The 24684-nt window shown below is 40.2% G+C and overlaps 1 long non-coding RNA gene across 1 annotated transcript; it reads right to left on the reverse strand.

Moving 5' to 3' along the window:
• Positions 1–2710: 2710 nt before the first annotated feature.
• LOC108349461 (uncharacterized) lies at positions 2711–24375 on the reverse strand. Its single transcript, XR_005499084.2, has 4 exons — positions 12291–24375; positions 10167–11164; positions 4939–5039; positions 2711–2832 (listed from the first exon to the last, which is right to left on the reverse strand). It is a non-coding gene; the product is annotated as an uncharacterized LOC108349461 (long non-coding RNA).
• Positions 24376–24684: the final 309 nt, after the last annotated feature.

Raw genomic sequence — 24684 nt, forward strand, 5'->3', positions numbered from 1 at the left:
ACATAGTAGTGGAAAATACCTAACACCTACAAGTTCTACTGAATTCCAAAGAACCTATAGCATACTCCCACATAGAAACTGAGCGAACACACACACACACACACACACACACACACACAGAGAGAGAGAGAGAGAGAGAGAGAGAGAGAGAGAGAGAGAGAGAGAGAGAAAATGTACATTTTAACAAGACATTATACCCCAGGCTGGCCTCAAACTCGTGGTCCTCCTGCCTCTGCCTCCTTTAGCAAACCCTACCTGCATGCGCCTCCACAAACCGGGCTTATGGACAAGAAACCGGGCAAGGGAATAACATATGAAATGTCAATAAGAAATACCCAATTTAATAAAAATGGAAAAAAGACATCATAATAGGACATATTTTTCTCATTTTAGAATTGCGGTTTCAGATGGGCTTGGCAGAGCATGCAAGAAACAGCGAGGAGTAAATGTGATCACAATACATTGTAGACTCCTTTCACATGCATATGGTTTAATGCATAGGCTTATTTACTCCTCAAGTATTGAGAACAAGTGTTGTGTCAATGTCAGAAGATAAATTTTAAGTTTTACAAACATAGTGATCAAAAAGACTTTAATCTCAGCACCTGGGAGGCAGGAATAGAATTTTTAAGTTCTATGTAAGCCTGGACTACGTAGTGACTTTCAGAAAACACTTAACCCTGAAATCCAGTCACAATGGATTACAAGGGAGACAGAAAAGAGAGAAATGACAGAGAAGAGAAGTAAATAAGAACCTGGACAAGGTCATCCCCCAGCACCTGCCAATCCTAATTGCTGCCTCTCAGATCTCTCCTTTAACATGTTTATGGGACACCTGATCTGAGACAAGACTCAAGAGCTTGACACAACAGTTAACTTTACTGTATAATTAAAATAACATTTTAGAGAAAGTATAAATCTGTTTGAAATTATACTTATGTGAATGAGAGATTCTGTGAAATTTGTGGGAAACATCAATATGTTCTGAGTACCTTCACTTCAAAGTGAGAAGCATTGAAGGGAATGGTCATCCACCAACAGGTCATAGCTTCTTTGTGTCAGTCTGTCACCAACAGTGAATTTGTCCTATCATTCCTTGTTCAGGACAGTAACTTTGTGTGAGTTGGATGTAAGTCTCAGTGGTGCCGTGATTAAAATTGCAGAGTAGGGCTGGAGACATGGCTCAGTGGTTAAGAGCACTGACTGCTCTTCCAGCGGTCCTGAGTTCAATTCCCAGCAACCACATGGTGGCTCACAACCATCTGTAAAGGGATCCGATGCCCTCTTCTGGTGTGGCTGAAGACAGATATAGTGTACTTATATAAAATAAATAAAAAAAATTGCAGAGTAATCACATGCTATAGGAAACATGTTCACGTAGGTACCTTACACCGTCTAGGCCAGACAGACGTTCCTGGTGTATTATGTTTTTTGTGGCCATATTGGTCAGTCCGGAGTATGGACATTAGGACAATTTGATTGCAGGAATGAACAAACTGGAGTGGCTGACATGGCGTATGAGGACTAGAGTAAGGATTCCTCATCTTATTTATATGATATAAATGTGACACCTTCCACACAACTGTAGTCATCTCCTCTGGTCTTCCAAGGCTTTTGAGGTGGTCACTTTGTTCCAAAGTTCTTTTCACACCCATGATGCACTGCAGATTCAATATGCAGTAACGTGAAAGTTCAACGCTCCCCACTTCAATGGTATAAGCCTCAAACAGCATCCTCAAGGGTTCTTCTGGGAGCCCACAGCAGAAACACCCATCAATAGGATATTTTCCAGGAAATACACCTTTTTCAGTTTTCCATATTGGGGGACCAGACTACAGTAAAGCATCTAATGTAGGGGGACATAATATCATGCTGTTTGTATTAGAAAGTGAATGTTGGTGGTAGCCTCATCTCAGATGAAATTCAATCCAAAAGCAAAGATGGTTCACTTCAGTCAGTAAATTTTCTTATTTCTTCAAAAATGTAAGGCAACACTGTTGAGTAGACCCAAAAATGTAGGCCAATTTCTGGAACCTTTGAAACGTTTCTCTCCTGCAGTTGGTTAGTGGGTGATGACATTACAACATATTCCTCCTTTCCACCCTGTGTCAAGTGAGGCAGACCAGCGTTTGGTGCACTGGGTCCTTATACACATATTGATTCATGGTCAAAAAATATTTTCTTAATATCTTAATAAATATGTTATATAACAAAATCAATTTCTAACTGTTATGAACTACTAATATACTATTCTATCTTTAAATAATCCTTTAAACAATCCTTATATAGACAGTATTTTCTTCTGGGTACCATATAGGACCTCAGTGAGACTTCCATACATTGGTAAACATACATGACACAGGGCCAATATTCATTGAAGTAATATGCATAACACACGTTGAACATGCACAGATATCTACACCATTCTACAGTCCTACATATACCATAGTTACATATATATAAACACACACAGAGTCATACATGCACACACAAACACACACACACACACACACACACACACACATTCCTACTGATGAAAGTCTGTGGGATTCGATTCATTTCTTTTTTTTTCATCTTTATTAACTTGAGTATTTCTTATTTACATTTCAATTGCTATTCTCCTTCCTGGTTTCCAGGCCAACATCCCCCTAACCCCTCCCCCTCCCCTTCTATATGGGTGTTCCCCTCCCCATCCTCCCCCTATTACCACCCTCCCCCAAACAATCACGTTCTCTGGGGGTTCAATCCTGACAGGACCAAGGGCTTTCCCTTCCACTGGTTCAAAACTGTGATAGTCACCATAGTATTCTGGATGGTGACATGGAAACAGTCCTGAAATTAGAGAAAAGGAAATGATAAGTTATGAAAAACTCCCATTTTGAAAACACTTATACTTTTCATATTATTCCAAAGGAGAGTCTTATGTGAACTAGGATATACCATACATCCTAGATAGGACAGGAGTATCTTGAGCTAATCCTACTGACACTTGTTTCCCAGTGCTCTGTTATAAGCAAACTTCACCATTGCAGATTCCAGATGTGCTGGGAATTGAATACAGTGCATAAAACAGGAGCACTCTCCCTACTGAGTCATGTTCCCAGGCTCTAATTTAAGAAGCTCATTGTAGTACAGTAGTTCTCAGCCTAGAGCTGAGATTGGAATGTTGGTGGCAGCTACAGGTCCCAGTGCACCTGCTTAGTTCTTGTCTCACCATGTATCTTGACACATATTTTCCAGAGTCAAGTGAGAAATATGGCTTTATTAAAAGGACCATTAAGTCCAGTGTAGTATTGGAGCCATGATGTAAATCAGATGTGAAAAGTGATCTAATAGGCTTTGAGAGAATGATCAAATATGGCATACAAAGACATAAGAATTAATCAGTCTGACACAGTTTAATTATATAGTGTCAGATGGGCTCACTCATGATTCACCTGCTGTAACTGTCCAACTACTGGCATTGCAGTTATGTTTTACATTGGCCAAATGAGAAAGGGTCTTTCCAACTGGGAACTTTGGAATTGGGGTTCTAGGCATTTTTAAAAATCTCTTTCAACATCCCAGTACGTTAATATTATTATGACCTAAGTTGGAGCTATGTATTTTGGGACAAATCTGTTAGAAATTTCCTCCTCACATTCAAGTGAAAACCATTATCTGCTTTTGATCTTTGAGAATACACAATGGGGATCTGGAGAGATGATTCACTGTGTAACAGTATCCACTGCTTTTCCTGGGAAGCAGGCACTGCACAATGACCTGACTCCAGATCTAGTGCATCTGAAAAACTCTTCTCACTATAACAGGCACTGAGTCCATATGCACAAATCCACAGAAATACCAGGTTAAAGTGAAAATGGTATGTTTTTTAAAAAAACTGCACGATGAAGGTATAGAAGTAAAAATAAAGAAAATAGATATGTTTTACAAAAGAGAACTTAAATTTTATTATGTCATATTGTTATGATCAGGAGTATAAAGAAAATTATGTATAAATAGTATAAATACACATACACATTTATTATAACACATATAATACAATTGTGTACACACACATAGCAAATACACATGCACACACACACATGCATACACTCAGAGAGAGAGAGAGCGAGAGAGAGAGAGAGCGAGAGAGAGAGCGAGCGAGAGAGAGAGAGAGAGAGAGAGATTGAGAGAGAAAGAACTCTTGGAATTATTAGTCTGACCCACGTTCTAGTTCTTTCACTATGTTGCTGCATTTCCTCTGAATCAAAGTCAGTGGAAGAGTCCTGGGTGAAATGCAATAAAGTGATAGAATCTTGCTGATCTGTGGCTGATCTGACACACTGAGATCTGTTCTTAAGTGTGTTATCACAGAACACAACATGGGAGAAGGAACCAGCTCTCTAGGCAGGTGACAACCATACTTTTCCAGGCAAAATTCCAGAATTAAATTTACATATTTTATCAATCTTACATGGCTTTTTCTTTTGCATTCATATTGCTGATTGAAACCTAGTAACTGACAAGATGAAAAGATGAAAAACACAGTAACATTGAATGAGCTACTGGATTCTATACTTGTCTGCTACTTTTTTCCTCATATTATTGAGGAGGGAGTTCAGAACCTCAAGCATGCTGCTCTCACACTCTGACCCTGAGGTACACCCAAATCCTACTTCCTTTATCTTCTCCAGAGAGTATCAGTATACCCAGATATCAGAACAAAGGGAGAGAAAAGATTAGCACCCCCAGAGACAGTGAATGACCAGATTTCAAATATGAGAAAACTTATGTCCACTTCCTGCCTGCTTCCTAAATATTTGGTTATTATGGAATTTTTAGAAAGGTGAGTGATGAGGATGAACGGCCAGATCTGTAAGAAAAAAATGATAAACCCAGTCAGCACCATGTCCTGACTGAGAACACAGTCTTGATATTTTGTATGAAGATACGTACACAAAAGAGACCTGTGTCCTGTTTGTGGGAATGGAACCCCCTCAGTGGACAATGGGATATTTTCTTTTAGTCCAGTAGGTGCCAATGTGAAAATTCCAATTCTGAAATGAGAAAAACCAGACTTTCAGTCACACAGCTCTGACTCCAAGTCCAATTATCCTCCCTCTCTCTCCTCTACCTTACTCTCCACCTTCCTCACTTCTTTCACTATTTCTTTCCTCTTTCCTCTTCTCCCTTCTCTTTTCTTAGATCCCTCAGGTCTTTTTTTCACCATCTCTTCTCCACTCTCCTCTTGACATCTCTCCTCTCATCTTCTCTACACAGTGCTCTAGGAGTCACAGGAGTCTTTTAGAATTTGTGGACCTCCTTCTCCTACTGCTAGTCATCTTTGTCATATTTGTCCTCATCCTTGACCTTGTTATCTCTTTCCTAGTTTTAACTGCCCCCTCTTTCATATTTTTTGTCCTTTCTTTTATTTGGTAACTCCACTTCCTTTCCTTATTTATTTATTTATTTATTTATTTATTCATTTATTTATTTAATTTTACTTTCCTTTTCTGTTCCTCCTCCTCCTTCTCCTCCCCCTTCTCTACCTCCACTTTCTCTTCCACATGTCCTCCTCTTGTCCCGTTCTGTGTACATTCGGCTCTGTCTGTCACACACTCTCTGGATCTCTTTCTTACACAGTATCCTAAGTGAGCAGAGGAACTCAATAGTAGAAATAACTATTAAGTAGAACCTAGCTATGAGTTAGGTCTATTTTAATCAATCAATGTTAGGAAAAAGGGACAAAATTCTTAAACCAGGATCATCTTGTTCCTATAGCACATTAAGTGTACAAAAATTATTATAAGAGAAAGCAGGATGGTTCAGTGCTTGCTCAACACTACCCCTGCTGAAGAATTCAGTTTAACATGGCATTGGGAATGAAAAGACATGAAACTCTTACACAGTGTTTCCTGTGGAATTTCTTGAATCTCTGCCTCTTCAGGTCACTTCTTGAGAGGTGTTCTTAGAAAACTAGCAGTGGTGTCATCATATCTTTTAACAGCAGCTGATGATCACTAGAATACGCCCCTTAAAGGAAGGCTTTTTTAGCAGCCAGTTAAGGCATTGTATACATAGTTAGTTTTTAAATAGTTTTGAGCCATTGATGATTTTGTTCTTGTACCTTCCAGACCTGAATCTCATATACTTACTGTTTGTACTTGGGGGCACAGACCACAGCTAGGAATTCAGGGAGCATCTTTCAGTATTCAAAATGTGTATGTAGGTCTACACTTTATAAGAAGTCTGTTTAGGTTGGATGGGTTGAGAAGACAAAAAAACGCCAAGAATTCCAAGCTATATCTGCCAATTATGTATAATCCACCAAGGAAGGGAGACCCAAGGAACATTAACAACTGTTCTCTCTGTGATTTCCAAAATCGTACCATGCAGATACACATCATGTGGAGAAGGAAGAGAGAACCATCTGTTTTGTCTTCCAAACTCATAAATTTCAAAATGAACTGAGTATTTTCACTGACTTTAGGTAATGTTTCCATTCTTGTGAAGCAATACTATGACCAAGGCAACTCATAAAGGACAAGATGTAATTGGAGCTAGCTTATCATCCTAAGGTTCAGGCTATACCATCATATCAGAAATCATGACAGCATCCAGGCAGCCATGACACTGGATGAGCTGAGACTTCTACCTCTTTTTGAAAAGCACACAGGAAAATACTATCTCACAGGCAGCAAGGAGGGTCTCAAAGCTCATCCCCAAAGTGACACACTACCTCCAACAAGGCCATACTCCTGAATATTGCCATTGCCTGGGCCAGAAGTATTCAAACTAATACAGTTACATTTAGGTTGCCACTTTCTGAAGACAAGATGCTTTTATTCATCCATGCCTAGTTAAACCTGATGTCTAGACAGCAACCTTTTCAATTTTGTCCTTCAGCTTTTAAACAACCTCTGCTGTAGGGCGCCCTCCAGTGGTGAACAACGGTACTGTGCATGCACAGGTTTTGCACCTGGTGTCAGTTGGCCAGTAATATGCTAATGAGGGGGCGGTACCATGCTAGTGAGGTGATTCATTCTCCGCCAATCCCTGGAGGACAAGTAGTGGGGTGATAGTGGGATGAGAGTGGGGTGATAGTGGGATGACCCGTGCCCCGCCAATCCCTGAAGGATTATCAGCATACTGTTGGGTATATAAGGCGAGCGCTTTTGCAGCTCGAGGTCCCCGTATCAGCAATGAAGGTGTCCTGCAATAAAGGCTGTTGACAAGGATCCGACGGTGTTGCGTCTCCCTTGCCGGATGAGGTGGATGCGACACTCTGCTTCCCTCCTGCCAACATCAGACTGATTTCTTCTTCAAAAAATATTTCTGATAACTACTACAAACATTGGTTCAACAATCTCTCTGGGTCTTCAGCTATCTACCTTCACTCCTTCCTCTGAGATCCATGGGTTATCTCCTTATATGAAGAAGAAGAACCACTTCTTTTCTTCTGATGTGGTACTGTACTACCGTGATGTGATAATATTATGCTTCTTTCCTCTCCTTCCCTTCCCTTCCAATCTTCAGTGGATCACCAAATGTAAAAACCCATCATGCAACTGCATGCATGAGTGGGGATGAATCTTGCAGATGATAAGCCATGTAAGCCAGTTGTAAAAGTTACATCTCTACCCATTGCACTTGAAGCACTGTTACCATGGAAGTGGGGTGCATGTAAAATGGGAACTCTAAAGAAATCAAGGAAGAGATGGGGAGATCAAGAAGGGGTTTGATATCAGAGGAGGAAATTGAGAAATTTGGAGCAGACTCCTGGCAAGTTCTTTTTGCTTTCTCTCCGTTGTAAATATTTCCTTCATAAGCCATTAAACAACACAGTTCGTGTATGTACACTTACAAGTAAATTATAATTTAAAATATCTAGCATTTAAAAAACTAAAGTGAAGTCAAAGAAAACAAAAACCAAGAACAAACCATGTCCAAACCATTTCAGAGTTCCTGCATATCAGCACTCTGTTAACCCATTCCCAAAGAATTCATCTGCACTTCAAATTGCCATAGAAACTAGTGCCTAGATGCAAGCCTCAGTATGACATTCATGGCAGACTCAACAGTGACCTTTCGATTCAAGGCACACTATTAAGGTTAGCTCTGGTTGTTAGCATATGTCTCCACCCAGCAGTCTCATCCTACTTAATGCTAGGGTTCCAGGAGGAACCCAGCTCTTTTTGATTTTCTTCACCTCTGCAGTCTCTGCCCTCCATGGCTTAAAACTCATGAATCCAATATCCTCTGAACTTCTGTAGGAGATTTGTATGCTCTTCCTGCTGGAGGCTGTCCCTGAGTTCCATCCTGAATGCTTTTTTCCAGGGTCCGTGCTGTGTGGCTTCTGTGACCCTCATTTCTAGATATACTGCAGCCTTCTCGCTTCTTCATTCCCACGCTGTTCCCTGCTTGCCTCATTATACCTCCTCATCTGCCAGGGAATTATTTCTCTTGCAGCTAGCTCTTCCAATTTCCCTGGGTTCTTGAGCCATCATCACATATAAGTGTACAATTTCCCTCTCCTGGCCTCCCACAACATCTTCCCAATGATAATGTCTAATATCTCTACGATGCCTTAAATTCCTCACTCTAAGACTGAACCCTACTTCCAAACTCAGTCCTCCTCTAAAAACATGACTCGTGTTTATGAGAGCATCACTGTCACTTCCATAAGTACAGCTGAAATCCTGCCCTGTCAGCGATCCTTCAACCACTATGCCCATTCCCTAGATCTCTGAAATTCCCCAAAAACCACCCTTCTGACCACACAGCTATTACCCCCCTTATCATCAGTCTGTAGTATCAGCTTCTAAAACTTACCTGACCTTCCCTTCACAAGTAGCTTGGTAGCTCCTTAATTTTAACTTCTAGAGTATGGCTTTGGTCACATAATTTTTTGCTCAGAATAACCCAAAGAGTTTTCCCTCTACTCAAAATTACCACTATTTTCCTGCCCATACAAGACAATGGATGGCATGGTTCTCATAAGTGATTTTAGCACATATTAGGCATTCTTTTTTTTTCTTTATATTTTATTTATATGAGTACACTGTAGCTGTCTTCAGATACACAAGAATAGGACATCGGATCCCATTACAGATGGTTGGGAGCCACCATGTGGTTGCTCGGGATTGAACTCAGGACCTCTGGAAGAGCAGTTCGGTGCTCTTAACCGCTGAGCCATATCTCCCACCCTAGGCATTCTTTTCTAAAGAATCCACAAATCCCAGTCAACAGCAATGCTCACTGATACAGGAACACAGTGTATCTCTCTGCAACACTGTCCCCTCCCCCATGAACACTTTATGTCCCTCTTCCCAAGTCATACTAAATCACTGCATTATAGTTCTTTCTCTGCTACCCATATTGACCTCTATTTCCATGCTGAAGAATATTTGCCTCATTTGACTTGGTGCACAATTTCTTTGTGATCTCCCTTTTGTGTCCCAAGACACAAACACCAAATTTCCATTGGGCAAAGTATATTATTCAGTTAGGGATAGCACAAAAATTTATGCAACCAGGATGAAGATCATGAAGTCCCAGGAGAGTGCCTTCCTAAGGTCTGTCTAGAAGTATATGTGATCTCACAAAAGCTACAAATAAATAACCTGGTTTGGGCTTATACTTGTCACATTACAAAAAATGTTGTATGTTTTTTGAGCTCCAGTCTTTAAAAATGAGAGAACACTTTAAAAGACTCCCTAGGCAAGTTAAAGTGTTCCCTTGAAAATCAACAGAAGTGTACTGGACAGGTACAAACACTTGAATACCTTGCATGTAGAAGATTTTGGGTATGCAGAAACAAAGTACTTCTTCATAAATTAAAAAAAAGCTACACTCATCAGAAAGGACTCCCTTGATTATTTAAATTTTATTTCTACACCTTTTAGGCATATGGTCTATATATATCATTCTCATACACCTTGGCAACCTACAACTCTCCTCGCAGACACACATGGAACTGTAACTTTGGAGAATTACTTCAAAGGTGTAAAATAAAAGGACCTGTAAAAGTACTAGGAAATTCTCTATTGACTCGAACTGCACACTATTGACTGTGTTCAGAGATGATCTGGAATGGATTGACTCTATTTAGAGCAAGATTTAATCAGGATTTTTCTAAGAGACAGACAAGAGGGACCCTCAGTCATGAAGGTATATTTGCTTACATGAATCCACCCGAATGTAAGGAGGCCCAGTTCTTCTTGGATGAAAAAACTCCTCCTCATTTTCAGCAAAACAGTAATCTGGGCCTACTTCCTGGTCAGGAATTAGAATGATCATCACTTGATACCCTTCTCCAACCTGTCAAGAGATAACAACTTGTCACAATTCAGACCCACTCATAACACTCATGAAGTCCCAGCCCACACCAGGGTATGAATCTCAGTGTTTTTTCTCCCTTTGGTACTTTAAGACCTTGGATGGTCTTCCCTTTTGCTGAGGTACAGTATAAAGGAACAGATGTTGAGTAGAACCTGAGATGTCCATCTTGACACCTCCTGAACCTATTCTCTTCCCTGAGTCAGTCTGCAGGTCTTCTTAGAATTCCAGAGGTGGCAAGAAAATTTACATTCCAAGGTTAACCAGATTAGGTAATCAGACCAGGAACCAAAAACAATTCAGTCATCCTTTTCTTTTCACAACTGACAACAAGACTTTTCCCTGCCTTATACCTGACTGTCTGCTTCTCTGCTTTTTGGTCTGCATTCTTTTCTTTAAGGCTTTATAGCACTCTGTGAGTCTGATTTTATCTTGTAAGAAGCCTCTAGCCTCAATATGCCAATGATTGGAATTACTGGCATGATCCCCAACTGAAAAGAACATTTCTAACTATAGCATTGGCCCAAATTTTTGAATTCAAAGATTCTGAGAAGCAACCACATACAAAGTCATCAAATTCAAGGTTGACAGGGTTTGTCACTCATAGCTCCTTCTGGAGGGTTATATGTATAGATAGACAGCCTCGATATGTTCCCTGAGAGTCATGGAAAGGCAAGAGGGAAAAAAGTGCCTCGAATAAGAAATGTTTATATATTTACCAGGAGTTCACATGACACCCCACATGTCTCAATACCTTCCTTAGTGTTCTTCATTGCTGAAGCAAGGAATTTCTCACATAAATCCTGAGGGAGGACCACCTGTTGCAGGCCTCTCCTGGTCTTACCTGTAATTCAAAAGAGAAAAAAGTCTGAAGTGACAGGACCTGGTGCCCCTGAGTGAGAACTCAGTCCGGTAGCTTAGGAGAGAAGTGCAAAGTTATTGAGATTCTCTCCTTCAACCCCTTCCTATAATGGGTAGGTAGTTTCTTTCTCCAAGTTTTGGATCATGGTTCCTGGGAGATGTGGCCATGGATTTTATTGTCAGTTTTTGTAGATTGAGCAATATTTCTGGATGCAACTGTCAGCTGATTGTAAAATTTCTCTGTATCTGCTTAGAGTCATTGGGCAACGTCCTCTCCTAACTCTGGTGAGCACCATAAGTGTCCTGTAAGCTAAACAGCCAGAGCAATGGAAAACTTTGCTGTGTCTCCCCTGGCACAGACATGTCTTCTCTCTTCTTAGTTCCCATCTCTAGATTTTTGGCTGTGGACTCTGAGGTCTAGACTTGTGTTGTCCTATGTACTTCTGAGTATTGTCTTAAACTCAGCCCCACACAAGTGAGTTACAGGGTCTGTGATTTCCAGACATAGAATGAGCCAAACTCCAAGCATTCCATAGTATCCACCTTGAAGAAAACCTGCTGTGGGAATGTGGAACATTTTCCCAGGTGCTATGAGGCTGTGAGAAACCCCATCAAGTATTAAAATGTTGCAGACAGGACAAACATATACACAGAGTCTGATCTCAAGGTCAGACCACCAAGTCTGTCTTTAGCCATGCTATATTGTATGGATGAGGAAGACCTTTTGTGGCCTTAGAACTGCACAAGCTTAGAAATTTCTTCACAATCGAAAGACAGACACATCCAGAAATATTGATGTCTTCACAAGCCAACATCAAGGCAGTCAAGTTGGCAAGACAAAAAAAGAAAAAAAAAAGAAAAAGAAATAAAAGAAAAAGAAAAAGAAACGGAAAAAAAAAGACACCACTCAGCACAGGAGAAGTCTGAGAACATGGCAGGTGATTAACAGATCCACAAATGTTCTACGTGGGGCTCAGTGCTCCAGACTTTAGACAACTTTACCTTACATTATTTTTGAGCTTCAGTCTCACTCCTGTGTGGTTGACCCAGATGCAGTGGAACCACTTCTATACCAGGCTTCTCCAAGTCAGAAACCTGTGGTGACTCACCTGGCCTTTCCTTGATGACAGTTTTTGCAGCCTCCCTGGCAGATGCTGATGTTCTTGGGGTTGCTTCATCATAGGCTTCTTTTCCTGAAGATGCTGATGGTGGAATGAAGGTTCTTTTTGATAGTGAATATGGCAAAGATTTTTTTGATGGTAATGGTGCTCCAGGTTGAGCAAAAGGAAAGGAAGCCCACTTAAAAATCCAGCCCTCAGCAGGATTTCCATTATGTCCTCCCAGAAGGCTGCTTTCTGGGCTAGTCCTTTTCTTTATTCTTCTGCAGGAAGGCAAAGGGATTTGGATCAATACTTCAATTCTTGGAAGAAAAGTCTTGTTAGTATAGACATTACCCAAGTGTAGTTCTGTTCAGATCTGGCACGTAGCCTAGGTTCTGTATCCCTGGTGTGGTGGAAAACCACTATTTCCTCCTTACTCAGTTTCTGTATATCTATCTATCTTCAGAAGAATTTGGTCTCAATCTTCTTAGTACCATACTCTAGTGTGTGTGTGTGTGTGTGTGTGTGTGTGTGTGTGTGTGTGTGTGTGTTTGATCTTAGGAGAATGCCTGCACTTTAATGAAAACCAGCAATGGACCATTGCAGTTCTAGGAGTTGAACAACAATGATAATGCAAACTGTGGTACCTGAGCTCATCTGTAAATCAGAGCTTTTTCCTCTGTGAAAGAGGAAGGTGATGCGCACACAGTCTTCTAAAGATCAAGTCATGTCCAGAAAACTCCTCACTTCTTCCCCAGTCTCTGAGTACCTAACGGTCATGGGCAACTCCATATGTACTATTTGACCAAACTCAGGGCCATTCATGATTGGTGTGACATTTTCTATTATTCTGTTATTCAAAGGCAAATCACCCTTGTCACTGAGGCTATATAGGCTTTTTCCAGGGAACAACTCTGTAATTTCTTTTTTCTTCTGCCTACCCAATATAATGAACAGTTTGTGGAAGCCAAGCTGTGCTTAACTACACTGACCCGAGGTGGTCCACCATCTGGTGATTGTATAGCTACAGGAATTCGTACCTCTCCCCCATACAACTCAATATGCTTGGCCACTCAACAGAGACAATCCTGTATCTGACTGAGAGCACATTAGAAGGTCTAAATACTCACCAGTTCAGATACACCCTGCTTCTCTGCCATCTTTTCTTACCCTGTGAGCTTTACTATGTGTGCACAAGGCTTAAGAACTGAGTGTACTACTAGTGAAATTCTTTATTTGTGATATCATCCCCTACGGTCCTCTTATCTTTGGACTGCACATCCTCAAGTTTCATAGCTGTCAGAAAAGAAGAGAACCATATGTAGAAAAGCAGGATGAGCCAGTGAAGAGTCCCAGGAAAGGAGATAGAAACTGCAGTTTTCTCACATTAGAAATTTATGATATAGCACAAAGGCTGCTATGTCTTGTCCAGATTTATCCTGATCGGCTGCCATTTTGAAGAGGCTTTTCCACCCATCAGGGACAATCCTGTATCTGTCTGAGAGTAGATTTGGAGGTCTAAATACTCACCAGTTCAGATACACCCTTCTTTTCTGCCACCCTTTCTTTCCCTGGGAGCTGTACTATGTGTGAACAAGGCTTACGAACAAGTATACTACTAGTGAAATTCCTTATTTTTGATATCAGCATCTTTGGTCCTCATGTCTTTGGATTGCAAGGAAAAGCATATGTGTGTATTGCCGGAAATCAGAGTACAAGTTTACATCCTAAAGTTCCATAGGTGTCACCAAGGAAAGAACCTATATAGAAAAGCAGGATCAGTTAGTAAACAGTCCCAGGAAAGGAGAGAGAAACTGCAGGTTTCTCATGTTAGAAATTTATGATATAGCACAAAGGTTGTTTCTTCTTCTCCTCATTTATCCTGCTTGGCTGCCATTTTGATGAGGTTTTTCCTCAGACTCATGTACATGGCCAAGGAAGAATTATTGTTGATTTCAATGTTCTGCCCAAGAGCACTTAATATTTGGAACCGCTTGTTTGGAGGGAGAGAGACATCACCATGTCTATGAATGTTTTAAGACATAAGAGACAGGGAAATGTCTAAACACATCTTCTGCCATGCTGCCATTCCAGCTCTCCAACAGACACACACACACACACACACACACACACACACACACACACACAAACAAACACACACACATTAGTCTAAACACAGAAAAAGACACTGAGATTTTAAATTTCCTTCATATAATTTCATGCATATTATCTTTATTCATAACTGCATTGAGACATACCACATTTGTTGCTCCAGCAGAGGCAGGTCCTTTATTACCTAGACTCTGTTGTTGGGAGTGCCTAGGTATCAAAAGGTTCCCTCCTGTCACAAGATAAGATAAAGAAGTAGTTAGGAAAGGAGATCCTTTGCTTCTCTGTGAATGATTGTTAATTAATTTTAATGTGTGCATTGCTAAAGTAATGCCTGGTGTGCCATCTTGAATCTCCATTAATAATTCCTATAGAAAAAAGAAAACATTGGCTTAAGCCTATTTTTCAATGAAAATTTTGAGTGTATCAATGGACAATGCAGGTTGTGGCTACCATTCTGCTTCACTCACCGAACTGCAGGATTAAAAGCCTGAATCTCCATGGCCACCAAGTGCTCAGAAAGCACATCTGAACAAGGAATCCTGGTTCTGAAATTACTTTTACAAAGTCTGGGGGACCACAGCATGAACACAACTGTCCCTGGGTCCTAGGCATGATACCCAGTCCCATTGATCTGTTCTAAAGGTTCCATTCACACCATAAACCCAAGGTTGATGAGAGTTATAATCTCATTCCTGAGTAGGAAATAGCTGCCTGTCCAGAGACTTCAGCTAGGACATCCCTGTTCATGGAAGGTTGGCAGATTTAGCAGCAGCTTTTCCTCACTTCCCAACACTATCTTTGAACAGTGCTAACATTCAGATGCTAATGTGGAAAGTGGGTGGAGGATGGTTGCCACAGTAAGACATCTTGGCTCTAAGAGTTCCTGTGTACACCCCAGCTCTCTGTCTGCTTCTCTGAACATCATCTCATAGACCAATTGGGTGGTTTCTCTACACTGTGCTTTCCTAAACACCCAACCTCCAAGTGAGCCCAGATACCAGCCTTCACATTTCCACTGTGGAATGTGAAGATCCAGTTAGTGGAAAAGAAAATTCTCTGCCCAGAATCATAAGGTCAAATATATCAGGGCCAAAACTGATGCTAGGCCACCAAATTCTAGTTCAGTACTTTTGCTCATGCTTCCACTCTGTCGGGTTTTCTCAAAATATATGACAAAACTCAAGGAAGGAATGTTTAAATGTCTTTCCTTATCATACTTTATGAGGTATGTAATATGAAAACAGTTTTAAGAATCAGAGAGTTAAGGACACTGTCAGATTTCATGAACAAAAGACCACATGTGTCTGACTAGTTTCGTCCTCATCATAAGGACCCCAGGATGAGTCAGGTGTGGACTAGCTAGGAGGTAGACTAATATCATAAAGCTGTACTAGTAATCCTAGCTCCAGAATTTCTTGGTAGGGGGGAACTCAGATAAATTAGAGATGTACAACTGAGTCTTACTGAATTCCTGTCATTGCTTTGTAGCTTTATAATTCTTTATGGTTGCAAAGGTCAAACTCTGTCTTGTGAAGTAAATGACTGTGAAGCTGGGAAATGAGCTTTAGCTTAAAGTCCAATCACAGAGAGACTAGGTCACAATGATTTCTCCTGTTCATGCCCTCTCTGAAGGTCAGAGGGAAAGAAAAGCCCCAGTAATCTCAGCCCTTTGGGACATGTCAACAACATGTGCTCAGAAAGAATTCTATTTTTCTTTTTGTATGTGTACTAATTTTGACTTCATGGCCAGAACTGACCTGTAATTCATAATTCATCGTAGAGTTGTGATGAACCAGCACCAGTCCTTCTACCTCAGCCACTTGGGTGCTAGAGTTGCACTGCTGAGCCCAGACACTGCACTAAGAATTAGTACCACAGTGTATTCATCGAATACTCGTTTTCGTAATTGTCAAGCATCACCAGTGTTTAAGGATGCAGAAGACAAAATTTAAAAACCAAAGGTGCTGATAAGCTTGTCCTGCAATTCTCACCCTGTCCCAGCCTCAGGTTCCTTCGTGGTCTATTGGTCTATTGACCTATATGTTCACTAAATCCTTCTCTGTTGCTAAGTGCTGAACAATTTCTATCCAGTGTGTCCTTTTAATTTTTTTAATGTCATTTGTCTGACTTCAGTATTCTCTGCTGAGCTCTCTGGTTTACATGGTTAACTCTTCTGTGTTCTATGTTTACCTTTTGCCTGTGCTTCTATACTCTCTCCTCTCCATCCCCTGCATCATGTATTTTAATTTTCTTCAAGTTCTCCAGGTACAGTTGGTCTGACTTTTTGATAAATGACCCATAACTTAAGGTCTCAAGAGCATTAGGTTTCTTACTGCCAGTGATCCCCGCCCCCCTTCTAACTTAGTGGTGTTTAGGCAGTTTTCTAAAACCAGGAATGCTAATTTTTAAATTTTTTGTTTCACTTTATTTCTTGAGTAATTGCCTTATACACCCAGATTGGCTCTTCTGAAAGTACTGTACAACAGAGACTCTGATGTTCTTGGATTTCATGCCTCCAGGTTCCAAGAGCTGACATTACAGGTAAATGCCACCGTATCCTAACTAATCACATTAGGACTTTGTTTTTACTGTCAGTCAGTATGTGTCGTAATCTGTAAGCCATTTACCAAAACTAAGTTTCAACCTTCTCCATCAGTAAGGTACCCATCTTTAATCCAGTGTGTGAAACAGGGAGAGCACAACTGTTCACAACCATCGAGGAGAAATGTACATCTACACAGGTGGCAAAGTATAGTCAATCTTAGCTGCTGCTTGAATAGTGGCAGATGTCTTATTGAATTTCAACTCAACATTACTCTTGAATAGCCCCAACTGTGAAGTACTATTGTGGAAATTTCTGTGGAGGCAGTCAACAAAAGATAAGCATCTTGGCCCTCAGAACTCATGTGTCTATATCCAGTTCTCTCTCTACATCCGTTGAAATAGTCCACAAACTATCTGGTTTCCTTCTCTATCCTAAAGACAAAATTCCCTAGAGAGCAAGTAAATGCTCAGTCCAAAGTTCCAACCCTTGGAAATGTCAGAGCCAAGACAATGGATAGGGCACCATCTTGTCTCTCAGTACTTTCTCCTCAATCTCACCTTATTTTGATGTTTCCCAATTTGCAATACTGTCCTACTAAATAAACATGTTAGTTTCTTTTCCTTCCTAACACTGTGGAGGCGGGAATATTCATAGAGGTATAGGTTCTGGATAAAGGGATAAGAAAATGGGTTATTGGGTTTCACAAGAAAAAATCACGTGTGCATTGAAGCAGATCAGCTAAACACTGAGCCAGAATTATTTACTCAGCTCCATGGTAACCTTAAGATTCTACTAGGTGCTGATTGGCTAAGAGGGAAAATGATGTCATAAGGCACATTAAAGTCAATCATAATCTCAGAAACCATGTTTTAAAAGGGACAGAGTACAAAACAAGCTAGAATGGAAGGCAAAAACAGCCCTTCCTGGCTGCAATGTGGGCAGCTGAAAGCATACAACCCAGAGAAGATGATGACTATTTCTAAGACTCTTAGTTCAGAAAGAGTGTCACGTGTTACCTACCTGTGGTCATTATTAAAGTCATGTATCATTGAAATGTAATTACATATTTCAACTGATAATATTGGTATATGTTATATTCATGGACATGTCCTCAGCAGGTGTCTTAGTTACTATTTATTGCTGTGAAGAACTATCATGATCAAGGCAATTCTTTAAACAGGAAGCATTTAATTGGGGCTTTGCTGTGGTTTTACACAATGAATCTATGATGTCATGTAAGAGCTTTTCATAGTGAAGAAATGAGGCAGGGAGGGAGGGAGGGAGAGAGAGAGAGAGAGAGAGGCAGGCAGACAGAGAGACAGAGAGACAGAGAGAGACAGAGACAGAGAGACAGACAGACAGACTGGTCCTGTTAGTGGTATCTTGAACCTCAAAACCAAACACAGTGAAACACTTACTCAATAGTCATCCCAATGACCTACCTCCTCCAATAGGCACTCCCAGTCTCCCAGTGACCCACTTCCTCCAATTGACATCCCTAGTGACATACTTCTTTCAATAGGCACTATAATCTAAACAGGGCTATAACTTCTATCCTTTCCCAAACACTTCATTTCTGGTGACTAAGAATGCAAATATGTAAGTCTGTAGGGCCATTCTCATTCAAATCCCCAAGAAGTGGAGTAGAGGTTGGTTTCTTTAATCACAGTTCTAAGTAGTGAAAGACCCTCATAGAGAATCTTCCTTCAGGAAGGAGATCCCCAAGCCCAATGACCAGGCCGAGACCACCAGATGCAATTAGCAAGAGGGTTTATTGTCCAGGTACACAGTATTGCGGGCGTCTCAGTCAGCTCGGAAGGACTGGTGCGCCCAGCAAGACTGGGGACGGGTTTTTATAGGGTTCTGGGGAGCAGAAGCAGGCATACAGAAGCAGATGCATGGTTACAGGGACTTGATTGGTGGATTCAAATGAGGCCCGGATGCATGGTTTACATGCAGGCTGAGGCGTCCGGAATGTCAGGGACTAGGGGCTTATCCCTTACTGCCAGATGGCCTATGAGTCAGTTCCGATACCTGGGGCTGGTTCTGCATTCCTTCTTCCTTATCTTTGTGGTCTGTCCGTTTTAACTGCGGGGCAGGCCCCACAGGGCCTTGGGCGTGCCTGGGCTCGCCCGGGCCTGTTTCAGCTCTGAGCCTGTGAATTTTAAAACTTAGTTTTTTTACTTTTATAGTTGTGTATAGTTTTCCTTTCAGGGGGGAGGGGGTCTTTCAGTAGGAGCAGGAACATTCTTGAAAACCACTAGGCTGAACAAAGGCTTTCCTTTTGAAAGTTCTCCATTCAATGTCACTGGGCAGTTTTCAAGGAACAAAGCATTGTGTCCTGTATTGGAAAGCTCCTTAGTGGCAAATGTGATAGATTTGGATAGAGAAGGATTAGCTGTGGTTTTGTATGTCTGTTTGTTTTTTAAATCACAGCATGGTATTTGCAGGCAAATGGATGGAAAAAGAAAAAAACAGCATCCTGAGTGACATAAATAAGACCCAGAAATATACTATATATACTCACTTACATGTGAATATTAGTTGATAAATGATAATAACCAACCTGCATTTCATACACCCAGAGATTGAGTATAGAGAAATGAACTAGGAAGGACACATGGTCCAAGGAAGTGGGAGATAGAATAGATTTTACAGGTGGTCTGGTGACCTGTGGGAAGAAAATGAATGCATCAGGTGAGGAGTGGGATGGGAGAGAGGTTAGAGGGAGAGGATCCTGGGAGAGATAACTAGAATTGCAGTGCATTTGAGGCATGATATGGAAACCTAGTGCAGTGGAAGACTTTAAATCGAAGGAAGGCATTTCTAGTGAGGAACAATGATGGGAGATACAAAGTCTCAACTGGCCATCTCTTGTCAGCAAGAGAGGCTTCCAGTAAAGGGACTGAGTTGCATTCATTTGAGATGTTGGGTTAATTTTATACCCAGCCACTTTGCTGAAGTTGTTTATCAGCTTTAGTAGTTCTCTGGTGGAACTTTTGGGATCACTTAAATAAACTATCATATCATCTGCAAATAGTGATATTTTGACTTCTTCTTTTCCGATCTGTATCCCCTTGACCTCCTTTTGTTGTCTGATTGCTCTGGCTAGAACTTCAAGAACTATATTGAATAAGTAGGGAGAGAGTGGGCAGCCTTGTCTAGTCCCTGATTTTAGTGGGATTGCTTCAAGTTCCTCTCCATTTAGTTTAATGTTAGCAACTGGTTTGCTGTATATGGCTTTATGTTGGATAAGGCCAGCTCGTGATTAAACAATGAAGAACAATAGGAGCTTTCACTTGCCTTACACCCACCTGCCTCAGGTCAAGGCTAGGCCAAGTTTTATTCTCTACTTACAGTTCTTTGAAGTAGCAGGAGCATTCTTGAAAAACCACAGAATTTACTGACAGTCTCCTGACTGTCTGCAGAGTTTCAGATAATGTTCAAATGCTTGTCATGATCTTCTCATTAAAGGTCAATATGCTTAGCCAGTAAGTTTGAACTGTAACCTTGCAGATGTAATCTGTCCCCCTAAAAAGCTATGGGTCTGTCTGTGTGTACACTTTGGATGGTGGTTTAGTCCTGGGCAGCTCTGCATGATTGTTATTGTTGTTCTTATGGGGTTGCAAACCTCTTCAGCTCCTTCAACTTTTCTCTAAGTCCTCCAATCAGGACCCTGTTCTCAGGTCAATGGTTGTTGCAAGCATTCACTTCTGTATGTGTCATGCTCTGGCAAAGCAGCTAAGGAGACACCTATATCAGGCTCTTGTCAGCCTGCACTTCTTGGCATCAGCAATATTGTCTGGGTTTAGTAGCTATATGTGTATGAGCCAGATCCCCAGGTGGGACAGGCTCTGAGTGGCCATTCCTTCAGTTTCTGCTCTAAACTTGGTCTCCATATCCCCTCCTATGAATATTTTTGTTCCCCCTTCTACAAAGGACTGAAGCATCCACACTTTGGTCATCCTTTACTTGAGCTTCATGTGGTTTATGGATTGTATCTTGGGTGATCCAAGCTTTTGGGCTGATATCTACTTATCAATGAGTGTGTACCTTGTGTGTGTTTTTTGTGATTGGGTTACATCACTCAGGATGATATTTTCTAGTTTCTTTAATTTCCTATGAATTTCATCAAGTCATTGTTTTTACAAGCTGAATAGTACTCCATTGTGTTGATGTACCACAATTTCTGTATCCATTCCTCTGTTGACCCCAATGTGCCACAAAATAAAACTCTTGCTTTTGCATCGATCTGTGTCTTGGTGCCTCTCTGGGGATGCCATGAAGTTAAGTGCCACTGACTGACAGTCAGGGTCTTATAACATAAGCAACCCAGGCTGTGGCTAAGACAACTGTTTACCCTCTGTCAACTGAAAGTGCAGTTCATTTGCCTAACACAAGACCTACAGAGTTTATTGAAAGTGAAGTTGAGCTGATGCCTACCTGAAACCTTCACCCTTATGTCCTAGGGTCTTTGGTGTGGGAGGGTTCTCTTCAGGCAACAAAAAGAGAAACAAAGAATGCACTTCTGATTTATTTAATGAAGTACTTCATAACTGTAGTTTTGCAATTATTTTGAATTTTTATGTAAATATCTCTGTGTTATAATTTTCTGTGGTGACCTCTTTGAAAGTGTTCTTAGTATAGAGGTATTTTATTCCAGTGATATGCTTGCTGTGGCAAAGGATCCTAGCCAAAAACCCTTAAGATCTATGTAATCTGACTAGAATACCAAATGCACACTTTTAATCCCTAACAATAAAGGTAAGGTTAGTTTGTAGAAGGAAGCATGTATGTTTGAGATTGACTTCTAATTGTGGGACAGACAAAGTGATAATGAATCAGAGAAAGAGTTGACAGACTGAGCCAGAGATAGGATACACCTAACTGTCCTAAGAACAGATATGAAAGAGTAAATACATGAGAGCAGCATTGGGAGTGTGTGTGTGTGTGTGTGTGTGTGTGTGTGTGTGTGTGTGTGTGTGTGTGTGTGTGTATGTGTGTGCCTGTGTTTTAATTAGACAGCTTTACTCAGACAAGTGCCAAATAAAAAACCATAAACACAAAAAGACAGAATAAGCCAGAGGATGAGAAGGAGCCATAAGAATAGAACAGATTGCCAGAGTTAAGCAGAGTTAAGTCAAGCAGAGGAGTTCCATAAGAAGCCAAGAGAATCCAGATTGAATCAGTCTGCTTGGAGCAGATATTGGGCCAGAAGCCCTGAGTTTACCCAGAAAACAAAAGTTCAGAAAGAGCAGGGTGAGTTTATTCAACCAAAAGCCTCTGAAACACCAATTAAATTTGCCAAATAAAAGATACATTTCCATCTTAGACACAGCACAGAGCTCAGATACATAAGTTTATATCTTGGCTATATTGCCTCGTTTGAGCCTGACTTCAGTACATCTATCGAACTTAAGCATCATGCGCCATTCATGTTATATGGGTTAAAAAAATTCATATCTCTTCTGCTCTTATTTTATTTGTATATATTCTTCTCTGCCAACAAATCACATATCCAGAAATAGTATTTTGAAGATAAGTGTAATAATTTTAAATATAATTTGGGGACTTATTTCTTAGCATCATGTTTATAACTTCAGTGTGTACTTCTGTTGTGGTGCACGGTGGGCACCTTCTGTAATGTCCTCAACACCATCAACAATTTTTCATTTTTTGCGGTGTGTACTCACATATTTACCTCTCATATGTCCATATTTTTCAAAATACTTTTGAGATTCTTATTCACATTTATCATCATCTTGTTTATACACAAACTCTTTGGTTTGCTCGATAGCTATGTCCTCGGAAGAGTTTCCTCCTAAATGGAGAAGTACTAGAAGTTACTCAAACTCAGAAGGAATTTGTGTGAATCAGGAACCAGTCCTGGAGGACGTATTCACAGAAAATGGTTATAAAAGACGAGAGGATTCAGGGTAGCTGGTTGCAAACTGTGCAGTGGGTTCCCAGAATAGGGTTTCTGTGAATTCTGTGAATATTTACAAATGTGGCTATTCTGTTGGTACTAATTCATACTCATGTAAGGAACTCCAATGCATTCTAGTTCAGCAATCTGAGTTTCTTTATTATTGATTGTTTCTTTGATGTGTCATCAATACCATAGTTCAGGACAAAAGTCACTTTTATCACACCCCTCCACCAGAAATGTAACATAATACACACCTAATAGCATTTACTGCATAATTATCCATAAAAACAAATCAAAATTTATCTTTGAGCTTCATGTACATGTAAAACCATTGACTTTAACTACGGGTTTAAAACTCCAAATGTTCTTATGATAGACACCTTGTTCTCAAGATGATTTTCAAAAAGTAAAATTATAGTCACACAATGCATCTTAGGAACTGGAGAGGGGGAGCAAGATGGTGGTATTAACATGTGACTGAATGTGACTTAACTATTGCATTCGCTTGTTCTCCAAAAAGAAAATTAAAAATTTTATGGAGATTTTCAGAAAGCAGATAGTGGAGCGGTAAAAATTCTTGACTTATTGTTCATGCTGGCTGTGAGCTGACTGACCAAGAAAACTAGTAAAAGAAACAGTTAAAAAGCATTTACATAGAGTCAAAAATATAAAATCAGCTAGAAAATTAAAACTATATGTGGACATAAAGCAAAGCAGCAATAAATAAATAAATAAATAAATAAATAAATAAATAAATAAATAAACAAACTATCTCCCCAAATTTCCACAAATAGCTCACAAGAAGTCAGACAAGATATGGAAGAATTGCATGAAAGCAGAGGTAGGCTCCTGTCACTGAGTAGCAATACCACAAACTCACCCGTCTTAAAAGAGACCAGAGCTGATAACAATAACCCTGCCCAACACCATCACCATAAGATGATGAATATGGAACCGGTCTGAAGGCAATACTACCTACAGAATCATCAGAGGTTGCACCATGTGTGTGACACCATGTGTGTGGAGAATAGATGTCAGGAAGATAACCTAGTAATTTTTGTATACTAGTAAGCAGATAAGAGATGCAGCCTCTGAGAATGGTTACACTTATTCAGACATGCCACAACATATATTAAAAGACACTCAGTATGATGGAGTCACAAAACAAAAGAAGGAGAAACATGTATCATGAGAAAGACCAGAAATGAAGAGTAATTTTGAGGCAGACAAGTTCAAGCTAGGCACCTTCATCTTCTCAGTTACATTACTGAGGCCACTGACCATTTGGAGTCACTGCATTTGACTTCTTGAAAGTTCTTGGTTGGTATGTCTCCTACTATATGTCAATATATCACATCAAAAATCATGTATGTTTTTGTATATATGTGTATTCATGTGTAATTATGAAACATATGTTATAACAAGAGCAAAATTTATTTTAGCAACATTACATTAGTAACAATATCAATAATTACATCTATACAGATATCTTGGATGTCGACTCTCCCATTATCTACCATACTTACATATATAATATTTATGTATCAAATATACAATATATTGTTTTATATATGATGTAAATAATTTTAATATAAATATTTTACTTAAACTCTATATTATATATGATATACTTTAATATAAATGATATTTAATCACATATTTATTTTATTTTTATTTATTTATTTATTTTTTTATTAACTTGAGTATTTCTTATATACATTTCGAATGTTATTCCCTTTCCCGGTTTCCGGGCAAACATCCCCCTCCCCCCTCCCCTTCCTTATGGGTGTTCCCCTCCCAACCCTCCCCCCATTGCC

The sequence above is a fragment of the Rattus norvegicus genome, chromosome 1 (genome assembly GCF_036323735.1).
Source record: "Rattus norvegicus strain BN/NHsdMcwi chromosome 1, GRCr8, whole genome shotgun sequence".
Classification (NCBI taxonomy): domain Eukaryota; kingdom Metazoa; phylum Chordata; class Mammalia; order Rodentia; family Muridae; genus Rattus; species Rattus norvegicus.